The 15,000-nt window shown below is 43.5% G+C and overlaps 1 protein-coding gene across 1 annotated transcript in view; it reads right to left on the bottom strand.

Annotated features, from left to right (window-relative positions):
* Positions 1–15,000, bottom strand: part of LOC121856085 (integumentary mucin C.1-like) — a 60,149-nt gene that overhangs the window by 43,350 nt on the left and 1,799 nt on the right. The window lies entirely within an intron of this gene.

The raw sequence follows: 15,000 nt of genomic DNA, 5'->3' as shown, positions 1-15,000 counted from the left end.
GTGTGAGTAAAAGGTCCCACTCAGGTGATGACTCTACGGTTAAGGTGTGTGAGGCAGGTATGTGTTGGTGTTAGTTCAGGTGTGTCGTAAGTGTGTGAGGCAGGTATGTGTTGGTGTTAGATCAGGTGTGTCGTAAGTGTGTGAGGCAGGTATGTGTTGGTGTTAGTTCAGGTATGCCCATAGGTGTTGTCAGGTGTTAGGTGAACAGGTCAGGCGGTTATGATAGAATTGTTGTGGTCGAGGGAGAGCTGTGGCTGGGTGTGACTCTTGAACACACACACACACACACACACACACACACACACACACACACACACAAAGGTCATATTATTAAAACACTCTTTCCTAAACCACTAATAGCACCATAGATAACTACCTCCCCTCCCCTTCCAATACAATAAGGTAACCAATCATAATTACAGATACCGGATATGGCAGTTCCTATTGGCTGAGGGTCACCTATAGTAATGCACGTACATAAGATCCAGGAAGAAACTCTCCAATATAGCTATAATATGGGTGTGTTATTATGCCTTCTATAGTGGATTTAAGGGAAAGGTATAGCCTCCAATATGACCCTGAGGCATAATGTGTGGTCTTAAACAAGTTAACCTAATAGGAGTCGGCCCAGGGCGTGTGTTATGTAAGCCCTGGCGTTATATATCACATACAGGTGGAGTTGGGTTGGGTTGGGTTGGCGTTTGGTTGGGTTTGGTTGGCGTTGGGTTGGGTTGGGTTTGGTTGGGTTGGCGTTTGGTTGGGTTTGGTTGGGTTTGGTTGGGTTGGCGTTTGGTTGGGTTTGGTTGGGTTGGGGTTTGGTTGGGTTGGGTTGAGTTGGCGTTTGGTTGGGTTTGGTTAGGTTAGAATATGGTAACCAGATCTAACTTAATTCCCCAGGTAGCATTAAGGAATTTAATCATCAGGTGAGATAAGCTTATGGGGTGAACAGTTACTAATCCCCAGGTGATCTCTCTACATCAATCAATAAGTTCACAGTGTCATGAAACCACAAACCATAACCGGTGCTCCACTGTGAAACACTAACTGGAGCATAACAACGGAACACCAAACCCAAAGAAACATCCTGGACACACACACACACAAAGTTCGCTACAATTAACCCTCCGCCATGATTAATCACAACCTGACTGAAAAGAAAATGTTTGGAGAAAGTCGCATCGAAGAATGGAAAAAAAAAATGATCCCAGAAAAGCGAGGGAAATCAGGTCGGGAGAATGACAAACAAACCCCCTAAAATACGTCAAATACAATGTGTGTGAATGCAAATCGACCTCTCGGAGATCAGCAGAAGTAGCGAGCGAACGAATCTTAGCAAAAACCGCTACGTCCACACGGCCTTGTTGACAAACGCGGGGAGCATCACTGTTAGGCAGTGGCGGCGGTGGCTGGAGTACAGTTCATTTCTATTTACTCTTTGAAAATTCTTCCCATAGACGATCTGGGTATATTAAAACGCTAAATATCCCCCACCCACCCACCCCCCCACACAAAAAAAACTAGATATAACTGAGTTTTTACCATAATATCAATGCCATTTGCGTCCTTAAAGAAAACACGAGAAAAAACAAAACACAATCGACGCCATCAAAGAATCCGGCTTCCTCATTTTCCCTCTATTGGCCAAAGTTAAACAACAATCAACACACAGAAAACGTCATAAACCCACCATGTTCTCTGCCCTTCAATGAACGAGAAGTGACTCCGGGATGAAAGGAAATGAGACACTGAGGGTTATATTTGTATCAAGGCTTAGTTCAGTTATTGGGAGAAATCTCAGGGGGGGCGACGCTATCTTGTATACCGTTCGTGACTGAAGACGTATTGACTCGCTGGAAAGTTTACGCGAACACCAGATGAAGATAATGCATGTAAACAAGGCGATTGTGACTTATAGTGAAGGAGAGAGAGAGAGAGAAGAAAGGAGGAGAATAAAGAGGACATGGAAGAAGAAGAACTAGAGAAATAAGAACGAAAAATAAAGAAGATTAAGCCGAAGAAAGAGGTGACATTAACCACTTAACCGCTACTGCTGTTATTACCACGTGACCCCCCCCCCTCCCTCCAAACATTGCAATAACGAGATTGTCACATGGTAGTAACGCACGAGCAGCGAAACCTGGACCCTTCCCCAGACTGTCACGTAACATTTAATCGTATGTTACGGGTTATTAAGCTCGACTGGTCACACCCTTGGTCACACTCTTTGTCACACCTTGAGCAATGATTCTCAAAGGTGTCTCTCTCTCTGATACAATATTTTACCTCGTAATTGGTGACGTGGAGGACAGTTAGTTAGTTAGTATCTTTGCTTTATTTACGACAGTCCTCTCTCTCATAATAATACCCTAACAGGTGTTAAAGTAGCCACCTGGTGTTGACTCTGATCTCCTCCCTAGTGGTGTTAGCGGAGCATGTCCAGGTATTTCCCCTATCGTCATGCGCCACTAACAGTATCCTCCCCAACCTTCTGTACCACTAACCTATTTAGGGTTCGTGTTGAGACATAAAGATATTTTGGGTCTCTTGCGCCATTACTACTACTACTACTACCGTTACTACTACTACTACTACATTCATCTACGTCATTAACTCCACTATTTCTACGTCATTATGGTGTTTCTTAATCTTCAACGCCACTAATACCACAGTAATCTGCCTTCTTCTGTGCCTATAACTACCACCATTCTCCTCCCCAGCGCCACTAAGCCATTATTCCACTTGGTCATGGTGCTCTGTTGTGGTGTTCTGAAAAGAGTTTGTGAATCTTGCCTTTGTACCGTGAAATCAGATCTTTTTAACCATTAAGACGTCAATCAGCTGCAAAAGACGTCAATCAGCTGTTTCTATCTGTGGATCAGCTGTCCAGGAAAGCGTCGTCTGGTTACCATGGCGAAGGTGGTGGATTATGATCGATTAATAAACATGGTAACTCGTAATCATGGTTGTTGTTATCGTCTTGTAACCATGGCAACTAGTATCCATGGTAACAATGGTAATGGTCGTTTAAGTAACCCTAAGAACAGTAATGATGGTCGTTCACTTCTCATCGTCAGCTGGTAACCATGAGAAAATCGGTCGTGTTTTTTTTAATTATCCGGTCAGTTGATAGAAAGCGGCGTTCGAGTAACCATGGTAACGACTGTCGTGTCTCACAAGGCCTCAGCTTTCTACCCATTCACTAGTTCCTTAGGTCTATGGCACCACTGTTCCTTTGAGAGGGAGGGTAAGGTGTAGGAGAGAGAGGTGTAGGAAAGAGAGAGGTGTGAGAGAGAGAAATTGAAATACCATAATATTATACAACTCACTAGGAACAAAATACATCACTAATTATATAACAATTCCATAACAACAACCAACACGGTCTCCAACTCTAAAACTTTTCTTGACTTCACCAATATTTACGCTCAAAGTATAGATATTTTCTCTTAAAATATAAGTAACTATAACTTTCCCCTAAAAGTAGTTAATATATAACAAGTTCCATGTATAGGTGAGGTTAATAACAAACCATAACCACAAATAACTCGAGACCGTCCTGGCGTGTGAGAGTTTCCGGGAGGGGTAACTATATTATTTTCATTTCCTCATAGAAACTGTCGCATCCTCGTGTTTATTGTGTCGCCAGCTGACGTATGGCCGTGAATGATAAAAGGAGGCATTGTACTATAGAAAGTGGGTTTATTTTCACTGTTTTTCGTTGTTTTTGAGAATATGATAACTTAGATAAGAGGATAGAAAATATGAGAATTTTTCAGTCAATATATCCTTTGAAAATATTTGTAAATAAGATAATAAATTACAGAATAAATAGGTAAATGATTTAATTAACAAGAAAATTGACAAATACTCAAATATACCAACAAGTAAATGTAACAAGTAGAAAGAAATACACAAATAAATTAAAAATCATTTTAATACAAACAAAAATAACAAGAATAACAACAAAATCAGAAACAAAAACTCCTCAAACACAATAAAACAAACGCAAAAATTACCTCATGCAAACACAACAAAAGCAAGCATCACTCATACAGACACACAACAAAAACAGAAGCAAAGTACAACACACGCAAATGCAACACCTGCTAATTATGACCTAAATTAGGACAATAACTCTGTGTCTTGCTGTACACCCGTGTCATCCCGTAAACAGCTTAGAGAGGTCGTGTTGTTGTCCAGGATGTCATTTACTGTACAGCTAGGTGAGACGCGGTGTTATAGGCGGTAATTATTGTATTATTATACGTGGGAGGATACCTGGGAGATGCTGGGAGTGGGAGATGTTGGGTGGGAGAGAGGAACCTGGAGATAGCTGGGAGAGGGAGATGCTGGGTGGGAGGGAGGAACCTAGGAGATGCTGAGAGAGGGAGGAACCTATGAGATGATGGAAGGAAAGGGCCTGAAGGGAGTAGGGAGTAGTCATTATACACACCTTGCAAGTGGACCCAGGTATAGTGCCACCACTTACACCCACCCACAGCGACAGACACACCACCTACACAGTACACCACCAATGACCCACTAAATCATAATAACCCACTTCCTCTTTTTCTCACTCCTTACCCTCCGTCTCCCCCTTCCCTCTTTGCATACTAATCATCAAGTGACAGATGACCCTCTTTGACCTATCATTACCCCGTGGGACAACATTTCCTGCCCACTCATCACCCTCTAATAAAGGTCATCCTCTGTGACCTCTGATTGTAACCTGAGTCACTTTTGTATATTTCTACTAGTTTTTGATGTAATTAATCTTATTTTATTATATGAGTTAATTGTTGACGAGAGATATTGATGATACACTTGATCTAGGCGGTCTTAAGTCTTTCAGGTCGAAAGTATTAAACCATAGTCCTCAGAGGATTAAACTAACGAAAGACTAAACCGTAGTCCTTAAAGGGTTAAAACTGTCGTCGTCAAAGAGTTAAACCATGGTTAATTAACCAGTAAATTAACTACTGACTAAGGCAGACATACAAACTGAATCACATATATTTGTATAAAAAATGCACACACCCTCTAATAACGCCCTTGTATGAGTGTATATATAAAACACCGACGTGAATAAGTAGCATACCTGACGGTGTTTGTAAACAACTCGAGGTAGCGGCGTCGGAGAAATGTCAACAAATTATTAGCCAGTCAAGATGTTCTCCCATATTTTCCTTCGCTGGAGAGTGTTTATATAAGCTGACGTTTTACACCTACAGCTGTTGAGGTGCTGCAGGTGCTGTGCTGGTGCCGCTGTTGTTTCTGCCGTGGTTAAGTTTATTTGTATTTAAACGGCTTAGTGTCTTAATATGGGGATGAATATGTTAATATTTGTTGGTGTATTACAGTCTAAGGTCTGTTTGTCCGCCATGTTGAATATATTTTAGTTAGGTTATGTTTTAATACGATATTGGTATATTGACTAGAAATACAGTAAGGTTAGGTTAGGTGAGGTGAAGTTAGGTCAGGTTAAGCACATAGGTTACATTAAGTTCACTCGAGGTCAACTTAGTTAAATATTACTCATATTTGCCCACGCTAGGTCACAGGTCAAACACCTCACATGGCCATCAGCGCACCAGGGTCAACACACACACACTTCACGAACCCTCACATAAGAGTAACCACTTACATCATCGTAGTGAGTGTGTTTGTCTCGTGATTTTTACTCGTTTTTTAATCTTTTTAATGATTTATTCTAGCGTAAAATTTATTCAATGGTAATTTATAATATAGGATTTTTATTACTGCTTAAATGTTTGTTCTCTGGCATTATATCGTTTATGAGTGAATCAGTGTTTTTAATTATTTATTGTAGCGTAAAATTTATTCAGTGCCTATTTACCGGTGTAGTGGAGACAGGCCAGTCACTGTACTCTACCGCCTCTCAATTCCCAATCAGCACAGTTAGTTTCTTGTTCTACAGGTAGGTTCGTTTGGGTCTCCTGACTCAGTGGTCCAAATAGGAACTTCTGGGAACCATATTTATTCTCTATTGTTGTCTCGTGTCATTGGTAACCTTCTAGGAGCTGCTGGTGTTTTTAATCGCATCTGTAAGTCATGAATTGCTTTGGTAGAGCCACTGATATTTGTAATTATTTTCCCTCGACATAAAATCAATTTCTAGGAACTCCTGGCGTTCTCAGTCTCTTCTCTAAGTCACGAATGACCTTTTTAAAACCTCTCGTGTTCCTCTTCGCTTTCCCACATGAGAGAGAACCTTCCCCAGAACCGCTACTGCTCTTAATTACCTTCCTCGGTTCTCGGAAAAATTCAGTTCTGGGAAACACCTGAGCCGTGCCCCTAATTTTACCTGTGTGTCAACAATCACATTTACCGAGGCTCATTAGTGTTGTTTCTTGCCCTAGTTTATGTGTTAATGGATCACCTGAAGATTAACCACCCTGACGCTAACCTAATCTAACCCAGTCACAACAACCAACACACCTGGGCTATAGACCTTATGGGTATAAAACACACCATTTACTAATTACTCTTCTCACCAGGTAGATCTCAGGTAGAGAGTAATTAACCTTGTGTATTACCTTCATGGTCTCTTTAACAACCTCTCGTGAGTGTAACTGTACCATCCACACACACACACACACACACACACACACACACACACACAGGATTACTAAGATGACGCATAACAATAATTAAAACGTCATCTAATAGTCATAAAACACTGGAAATGTAGATGCGTCTGGTAGCTCTATGAATACAACACCTGACTGACTTAATAACTTATCGACTGGAGGAGAACTTTCTGACATCCTCTGACTGACGGAGATATATGACTCCTACTCAGATACTCAAGGACAAGATGTGGTCCTTAATTTAGCCTCCAGGTGAATAACATTGGTCTAACGGCACGTCTTCTGTGTGTGTTTGTGTAGGGGGGGGGGTAGGTGGGCGTGTGCGTGGTGGGCAGATGGGTGTGTGGGTGGGTATGTAGGTGGGTCTGTGGGGTATGTGGGTGGGTGTAGGTGTGTGTGTGTGTGCGTGCGTGTAGGTGGGTAGGTGTTTGAGTGTGTGTGTGTGTATCCCGTTCGCTAGTGTCGGCTACTGAAGTTTTCATGTGTCTCCTCCTATACAGGGAACACAAAACCTCCCAAAATACGACTTTGTTTTTCCTGAGCCTCAAAAGGACCTCACTGATGGAAGACAAAATGACGAACTTGTTACACGCAAATTACAGCTTCATTTGGAGATCCCGCCGGGCGAGTAATGGAGATATTGTGTGTCGTTAATTAAGTGCCATTTAGAGCAAGCGAGTGTGAGAGGGTCGAGTTGGAGAGTTGAAGAGGATCTGATCGTTCATTCCGTCAAGGTGCTTATAAGAGAGGCCATTGTGTCTCGTTGTCTGGGCCGAACATTCGGTTATTTGCACCTTAAAAATCCACCCGGTAGAATTTTTAATATCGGTTCTAAAAGGTAATTCACGACAAGGATTGAACGAGAGAGAAATTGTAGCGGTGTTGTTGGTGAGGAAGATCCCCCAGGGGATAGACTAAGACAAGATGGCAGAGGGAGTGCATGAGAATCTATTGATACCGATGCGCTTCTGTTTTTTTGGCGCACTTTTTATAGTATCCACCAGAGGGCCTATTGTTGTGTCTATAACTCAGTGTTTACTATGTTGTTTATGGGTGTTTATGTGGACCCGCATACATACACACCACATAATGAAGGCAAAACAAACACTGTCCACACATGTATACGCTTGAGAGAGAGAGAGAGAGAGAGAGCAGCAGCAGCAGCAGCAGCACTTCCACCACCACCCACCACCACCACCACCACCACCACCCACCACCACAACCACCACCCACCACTACCACCCACCACCCACCACCATCCTCACCATCCTCACCATCCTCACCATCAAAGGCTGGCCGCTGTAAATTAACGTTATCCCCACCATACAAAACCACGATTCGCCACAACATACAGATCGAGTTTCCCGATACGTCCCCCGCAGTGGTCAGGTCCTAGTGGCTAAAGGATTAATTACACACGGTTAATTTGGCGAACAAACAGTTAAATTAATTACAGGTGGACATCAGTGGCAGATGTTTCCGGAATTGCTGTTTTCGGTGGAGGGATCATGAAGATGGATGTTCCGTTACCTTACCTTTCCTCCATCATTCTTCCTTCCCTCCATCATCCTTCCTTCCCTCCATCATCCTTCCTTCCCTCCATCATCCTTCGTTCCCTCCATAATCCTTCCTTCCCCCCATCATCTTTCCTTCCCTCCATCATCCTTCCTTCCCTCCATCATCCTTCCTCCCTCCATCATCCTTCCTCCCCCATCATCCTTCCTTCCCTCCATCATCCTTCCTCCCTCCATCATCCTTCCTCCCCTCCATCATCCTTCGTTCCCTCCATAATCCTTCCTTCCCTCCATCATCCGGTTCTCCAGAGATACAAAAGATCTCTATCATACTCGACCATTTGAGTTGATTTCATGTATTCAGAGACAATGATACAGGTATACAGGGATAACCCAAGATACAGGTGAGGTAAATACAGGTATATATAGGGTAATGAGGTGTATGGTACAGTTACCGGTACAGCGATAGGTACATACCTAAACGTCACGTGTGTTGGTATGGGAATCAAGTGTGGTTACAGGTACAGCACTAAAAACAGATGCTATAATAGGTTATAATTGGAGAGGTAATGATCCAGACGTACTGGTATAAATTACTGGTGTAGGTATTAAGTACAGGTACACGTACATGTATACAATGATGCAGGAACGGTTATACCTGTCAATTATTGTACAGTTATATAACATTATCACTGTCTCTCTCTCGTTTTGTGTGTGTGTGTGTGTGTGTGTGTGTGTGTGTGTGTGTGTGTGTGTGTGTGTGTGTGTGTGTGTGTGTGTGTGTGTGTGTGTGTGTGTGTGTGTTTGTGTGTGTGTTTGTGTGTGTGTGTGTGTGTGTGTGTGTGTGTGTGTGTGTGTGTGTGTGTGTGTGTGTGTGTGTGTGTGTGTGTGTGTGTGTGTGTGTGTGTGTGTGTGTGTGTGTGTGTGTGTGTGTGTGTGTGTGTGTGTGTGTGTGTGTGTGTGTGTGTGTGTGTGTGTGTGTGTGTGTGTGTGTGAATGTATGTATGTACAGGTATTTAAAATAACAAAGCCTGATGGAATCCCAGCCGAGGTGTATAAAGCAGGAGGACCTCTGCTTACCAGCCGTCTCCACTCTCTCCAGGAGAATATATGGGAAAAGGAGGAAATCCCCCAAGCTCTTAAAGACGCCACCATTGTCAATACTTATAAGAACAAGGGAGACCGGTCAGACTGTGGTAACTACCGTGGAATCTCGCTGCTCTCCGTAGCTGGCAAGATTATCGCCCGAGTCCTCCTAAACAGACTTCTTCCTGAGGCGGAAGACTTCCTCCCAGATTCTCAATGTAGTTTTAGGCCATCACGTGGCACCACTGATATGATCCCTTCTGCCCGCCAGATGCAGGAAAGGTGCAGAGAACAGCGTTGTGACCTGTGCATGGCTTTCATCAACCTAACCAAGGCCCTCGACTCGGTCAACAGGGAAGCCCTCTGGTGGACCCTCAGCCGTTTTGGCTTCCTTCCTTACTCGGGCCAGTGCCATTTTAGCCAGCGAGGTGAACATCGAGTACCGGGTGAAGGGGGCCTTTTCAACATAAGACGACTCCAGGCAAGAACAAAGGTGTCGGCAGCTTCCATTACTGAACTTCAGTATGCAGACGACCTCACCCTTGTTGCTCACACTGAACACGAAACTGCAGGAGATCCTGAACACCTACGCAGACGCGTATGCACACTTCTCTTTCAACCTGCCCCTGGTTCAGACACACCTCCACCATCCATCTAGCTTAACGGTACTACCCTCTCTAATGTTGCCCACTTTCGGTATCTCGGCTCCCACCTGTCCACCACCGTAGATATCGATGAAGAGATTCAGCATCGGATCAGATGTGCATCTCAAGCCTTTGGCATACTCCGAAATCATGTCCTCAGCTGTAGGGAGCTGAAATTATCTACAAAGCTTCACGTATATCGAGCAGTGGTCCTCCCCACCCTGCTATATGGCAGTGAGACATGGATCACATGCAGGAGGCACCTCAAGGCACTTGAAAACTTTCACCAACTTGAGTGCCAAATCGACCCCCTCACCTGGGAGTCGATTACTCCACATCGTAACGCTTGGAGGAGCACCACACGAGAAGGTGTCAATGCTTTCGAGTTAGCATGACTGCAAACTGAGGCAGACAAGCGCCAACGCCGGAAAGACGCTGCCACCACCCCTCCCACAGTAGATGGAGCCCTCCACATGTGCAATGAATGTGAACTACGCGGCGGATCCCGTATCGGTCTCTTTAGTCACCTCAAAACTCACCAATCTAGGTGACATCCCGAATAACTCATATCATTGTATCATAGCTGGATGTATGTATTTATATATGTATGTATGTAATATATGTAATGTATGTATGTATATATGTATGTCTTACCCCTGTGGTGGCCAGAGGGATCATAGGCCACCAGCAGGCAGGTCACCGAGGTTGGGTCACGACCACCATCACTGTCTTCAGCGTCACCCACGTGTTACACCCAACCACTTCCGGAGGTGAGAGGGAGGGAGGGGAGGAAGGGAGGATTGTGGGAGGAAGAATGATGGAGGAAAGGAAGGATGATAGAAGAAAAGAAGGATGATGGAAAGAAGGAAATATGATGAAAGGAAGGAATGTACGAAAAGTAAGAACAAATGACAAAGTGGACAACACAACACACACACACGACCTATAACTCCTTCACTAATGAACAAACAACACCTGTCTTACCTTTACGAACACCTGTCTTACCTTTACGAACACCTGTCTTACCTTTACGAACACCTGTCTTACCTTTACGAACACCTGTCTTACCTTTACGAACACCTGTCTTGCCTGTACGAACACCTCTCTTGTACAAACACCTGTCTTACCTGAGTTAAGATTCCCAGTTCAATTTACCGACAGGTGTAAGAGGGCGTGACAGAAGGAAGACAAACAGAGAGAAATGGAATGATAATAAGAGAGAAAGAGGAGAGGTGAAAGAAAGAGGAGAGGTGAGAGAAAGAGGAGAGGTGAGAGAAAGAGGAGAGGTGAGAGAAAGAGTAGTGATGTGAGGTGTTTTGTTGTTGTTGTTCTTTCTTCTTCATGTTGTTGTTTTTGTTGTTCTTCTTCTTTCCAAATATAAAACGAAAACAAATCACACACTAGAGGAAGCGAAGGAAGCAAAAAGCCACAAACACAAACGATAAACACACGAGAGAGAGAGAGAGAGAGAGATCCTGACACCGCCCGGTACACAATACATACGGAGAAAAATATACACACAAATCATAGAGGGTCCCAACACGCCATCCTATACAACGCCGTCCAAAATTTGCATAGTGTTTCGGAGGGAAGAGCTGGGTGGTGACGGGGTGATGGTGGTTGCTGCCATTAAGTTTACCACGAGCGATTAACACTGTCTGCCGTTGCTTCCATTCTGTTCAGGTATTAAAAACAACGCCAGTGTGGGTATTCAAGCCTGCCTGGCGTTCCTCTACACTCTATTCAGGCTTTAAGAACTTTGCCTGGCGTTGTTTCCATACTGTTCAGGTTTTAAAAACAGCGCCAGTGTGAGCATTCATGAGAACTTGGCGTTCCCCCCACTCTGTATAGAGCTTAAAAACACTGCCTGGCGTTTCCTTTACTTCAACAAGGCCTTCAAACCATTAGCCAGTATAAGCAGTCAACAGAGCCTGGTATTCTGCTTGCTTTAGAGAGAGAGAGAGGGAGAGAGAGAGAGAGAGAGACGGTGTTAGGTCAACATTCCCAAGTAACATTAACACGTAATAATGTTTTGGGCAAATGTTCACCCCACAGGAGTATCGTTTAGCACACACACACACACACCGGAAGTTCTCGCCTTAACGAAAACAATGCCAACAAAAAGGTTCTTTAGTCTTCTCCACCCTCCCTCCATCCCCCCTTCCTTCCTCCTTCTTCCTTTATCCCTTCCTCCTTCCTTTTCTCCCTCACCGCCCTCCCTCACCCTCTTTCCCTCACCTCCTTGCCTCCCCAACTCACCCTGCTTCCCTCCTTCACTAAAACAATAATACTACATCATGATCACCATCATCACTATCATAATCACTATAACCTCCATCACCATCATCTTCACTATCATAATCACTATAACTTCCATCACCATCTTCACTATCATAATCACTATAACCTCCATCACCATCACTATCATAATCACTCTAACCTCCATCACCATCATCTTCACTATCATAATCACTATAACCTCCATCACCATCACTATCATATCACTCTAACCTCCATCACCATCATCTTCACTATCATAATCACTATAACCTCCATCACCATCATCTTCACTATCATAATCACTATAACCTCCATCACTATCATAATCACTCTAATTGAGTTGTAGTGTGGAGAGAGAGAGAGAGAGAGAGAGAGAGAGAGAGAGAGAGAGAGAGTTTCCCCTGCCTTCACCTGGTTCCCATACTTTCCTAATAGAAGGCGTCACTTTCCCCAGGTGTGATGAATGAAACAAGGTGGGAGTGGGAGTGGGAGGTTAGCGCTGTCTGGGGAAGAAGAAGCAGCAGAAGAAGCAGAAGAAGAAGCAGAAGAAGAAGCAGAAGAAGAAGCAGAAAATATGTGATAGCAGTAACAAACCAGACAAAACTCCTCTCTCTCTCCTCTCCTCTCTCTCTCTCTCTCTCCTTCCAATTGAATCGAATACTTAAGTAGATATTTATAATAAGACTAAAAAAATTATACCATGTATTTTTAGAGCGCTTTCACCTGTACATGAGACGGATGATGGGGTGGGGGGGCTGGTGTGTGTGTTGTGAAGAGAGAGAGAGAGAGAGAGAGAGAATAGCTGTGAAATTCCTCAAAGGGTGTGGGCGCAACGAACAAACCTATGATATGATAGGGCCAGGTGTGTGTGTGTGTGTGTGTGTGTGTGTGTGTGTGTGTGTTTCGTGGCGTCACCTTCCTTGTCTGATCTCAGTGTCATTACCACCTGCAGCCAAAACTCAACAGGTGGGACACACTCAGTCGCACAGGTGGAATCTTAAAGGAGGGAATGTAATTAGTGTGGGAATTTCGCAGGTGTGTTGGTTAGTGTGACTCAGTGTGACAGACAGACAGACAAACAGACAGGTAGACACAGACATATCATCTACCTGTTTGATGACACTGAAAAAAAAGTAAAAAAATTTCTATTGGGAGAAGTGTTTACCCAATTTTCCCCTAATTTTGGCCCCATTTTCACCAGTTAATTATCGTGATTGACTGGGGAAAATAACTATCAATCACACACTCAATCATTGGACAAAATAGAGCGACATAGAGAGTGATAGGAGTTAATTTCTCCCCTAAATACAGTTGGTTGGTGTTAGTGGTGATTTAACCCCTTGAGTATGATGAGTAGTGAGTATGATGACTTGGGAGTATGATGACTGGGGTATGATGAGTTAGTTTTTGAGTATAAATGACCTGTTTCTTGTGTATAATGAATTAACCCCATGAGTATGATGACTTTTGGGGGTATGATGACTTAGTTCTTGGGGGTGATGAATTAGTACTTAGGTATGATGTTTTAAAGCTTTGAGTACGATGACTTAACCCTTTGAGTACGATGACTTAACCCTTTGAGTACGATGACTTAACCCTTTGAGTACGATGACTTAACCCTTTGAGGACGATGACTTAACTCTTTGAGTAGGAGGATTTAACCCTTTGAGGACGATGACTTAACCCTTTGAGTACGATGACTTAACCCTTTGAGTAGGAGGATTTAACCCTTTGAGGACGATGACTTAACTCTTTGAGGACGATGACAACTCTTTTGAGTGATGACTTAACCCTTTGAGTACGATGACTTAACCCTTTGAGTACGATGACTTAACCCTTTGAGTAGGAGGATTTAACCCTTTGAGGACGATGACTTAACTCTTTGAGTAGGAGGATTTAACCCTTTGAGGACGATGACTTAACTCTTTGAATAGGAGGATTTAACCCTTTGAGGACGATGACTTAACCCTTTGAGGACGATGACTTAACCCTTTGAGTACGATGACTTAATCCCTTGAGGACGATGACTTAACCCCTTGAGTATGATGACTTAACCCTTGAGTATGATGACTTACTCCCTTGAGGACGATGACTTAAGCCCTTGAGTATGATGACTTAACCCCTTGAGTATGATGACTTATCCCTTGATTTTAACACACACACACACAAACCCTCACCCCCTCTACACACACACCAACACACTCGTCACACTCAACCCCACTACACTCACAAACCAACTCACGCACACACACACACACACACACACCAACACACTCACACCTAAACACACTCACACACCAACACACTTAACCTGGCAAGTGTATATGCAAATGACCTGTGAATTCAGATCTGTGTTGGACCTAGACAATGGTGGTTAACGGGGCCCCGGCTGAGGCACCTAGCATCTCACTTCATTGGTGAGAGAGAGAGAGAGAGAAGAGAGAGGAGAGAGAGAGAGAGAGAGAGAGAGAGAGAGAGAGAGAGAGAGAGAGAGAGAGCTCTATAACACACACACACACACAGTAAAAAGGTTGTTTAATTAGTACCTGAAGATTAAATATATATAACAACCTTGTTAATTAGTTCACGTCTGTCTGTCTGTCGGTCTGTTTCTTCTGTTGACTTAATTCGCCGTTATCTGGTTCTCTGTCCATTCTCTCTTCGTTTCTGTCTGTCTGTCTCTCTCTCTGTCTGTCTGTCTTTCTATCAATTCATGCGACTAATTTGTTACTGTGTTAAATGATTCGTTGATTGGATGAACCTAGTCTCGTTTACCGTATTGGCTATTCCTCATTTAATCTTCCTTCTTCCGTAATGAGATTAACAGTTACGTAAATCCACTTTAATCCTCAATCGGGTAAGTCA

This window comes from Homarus americanus, unplaced genomic scaffold (assembly GCF_018991925.1).
Source record: "Homarus americanus isolate GMGI-L3 unplaced genomic scaffold, GMGI_Hamer_2.0 scaffold11628, whole genome shotgun sequence".
Lineage (NCBI taxonomy): Eukaryota > Metazoa > Arthropoda > Malacostraca > Decapoda > Nephropidae > Homarus > Homarus americanus.
The sequence above is the reverse complement of the archived record's forward strand: the minus strand, read 5'-3'. Positions and strand labels throughout refer to the sequence as shown.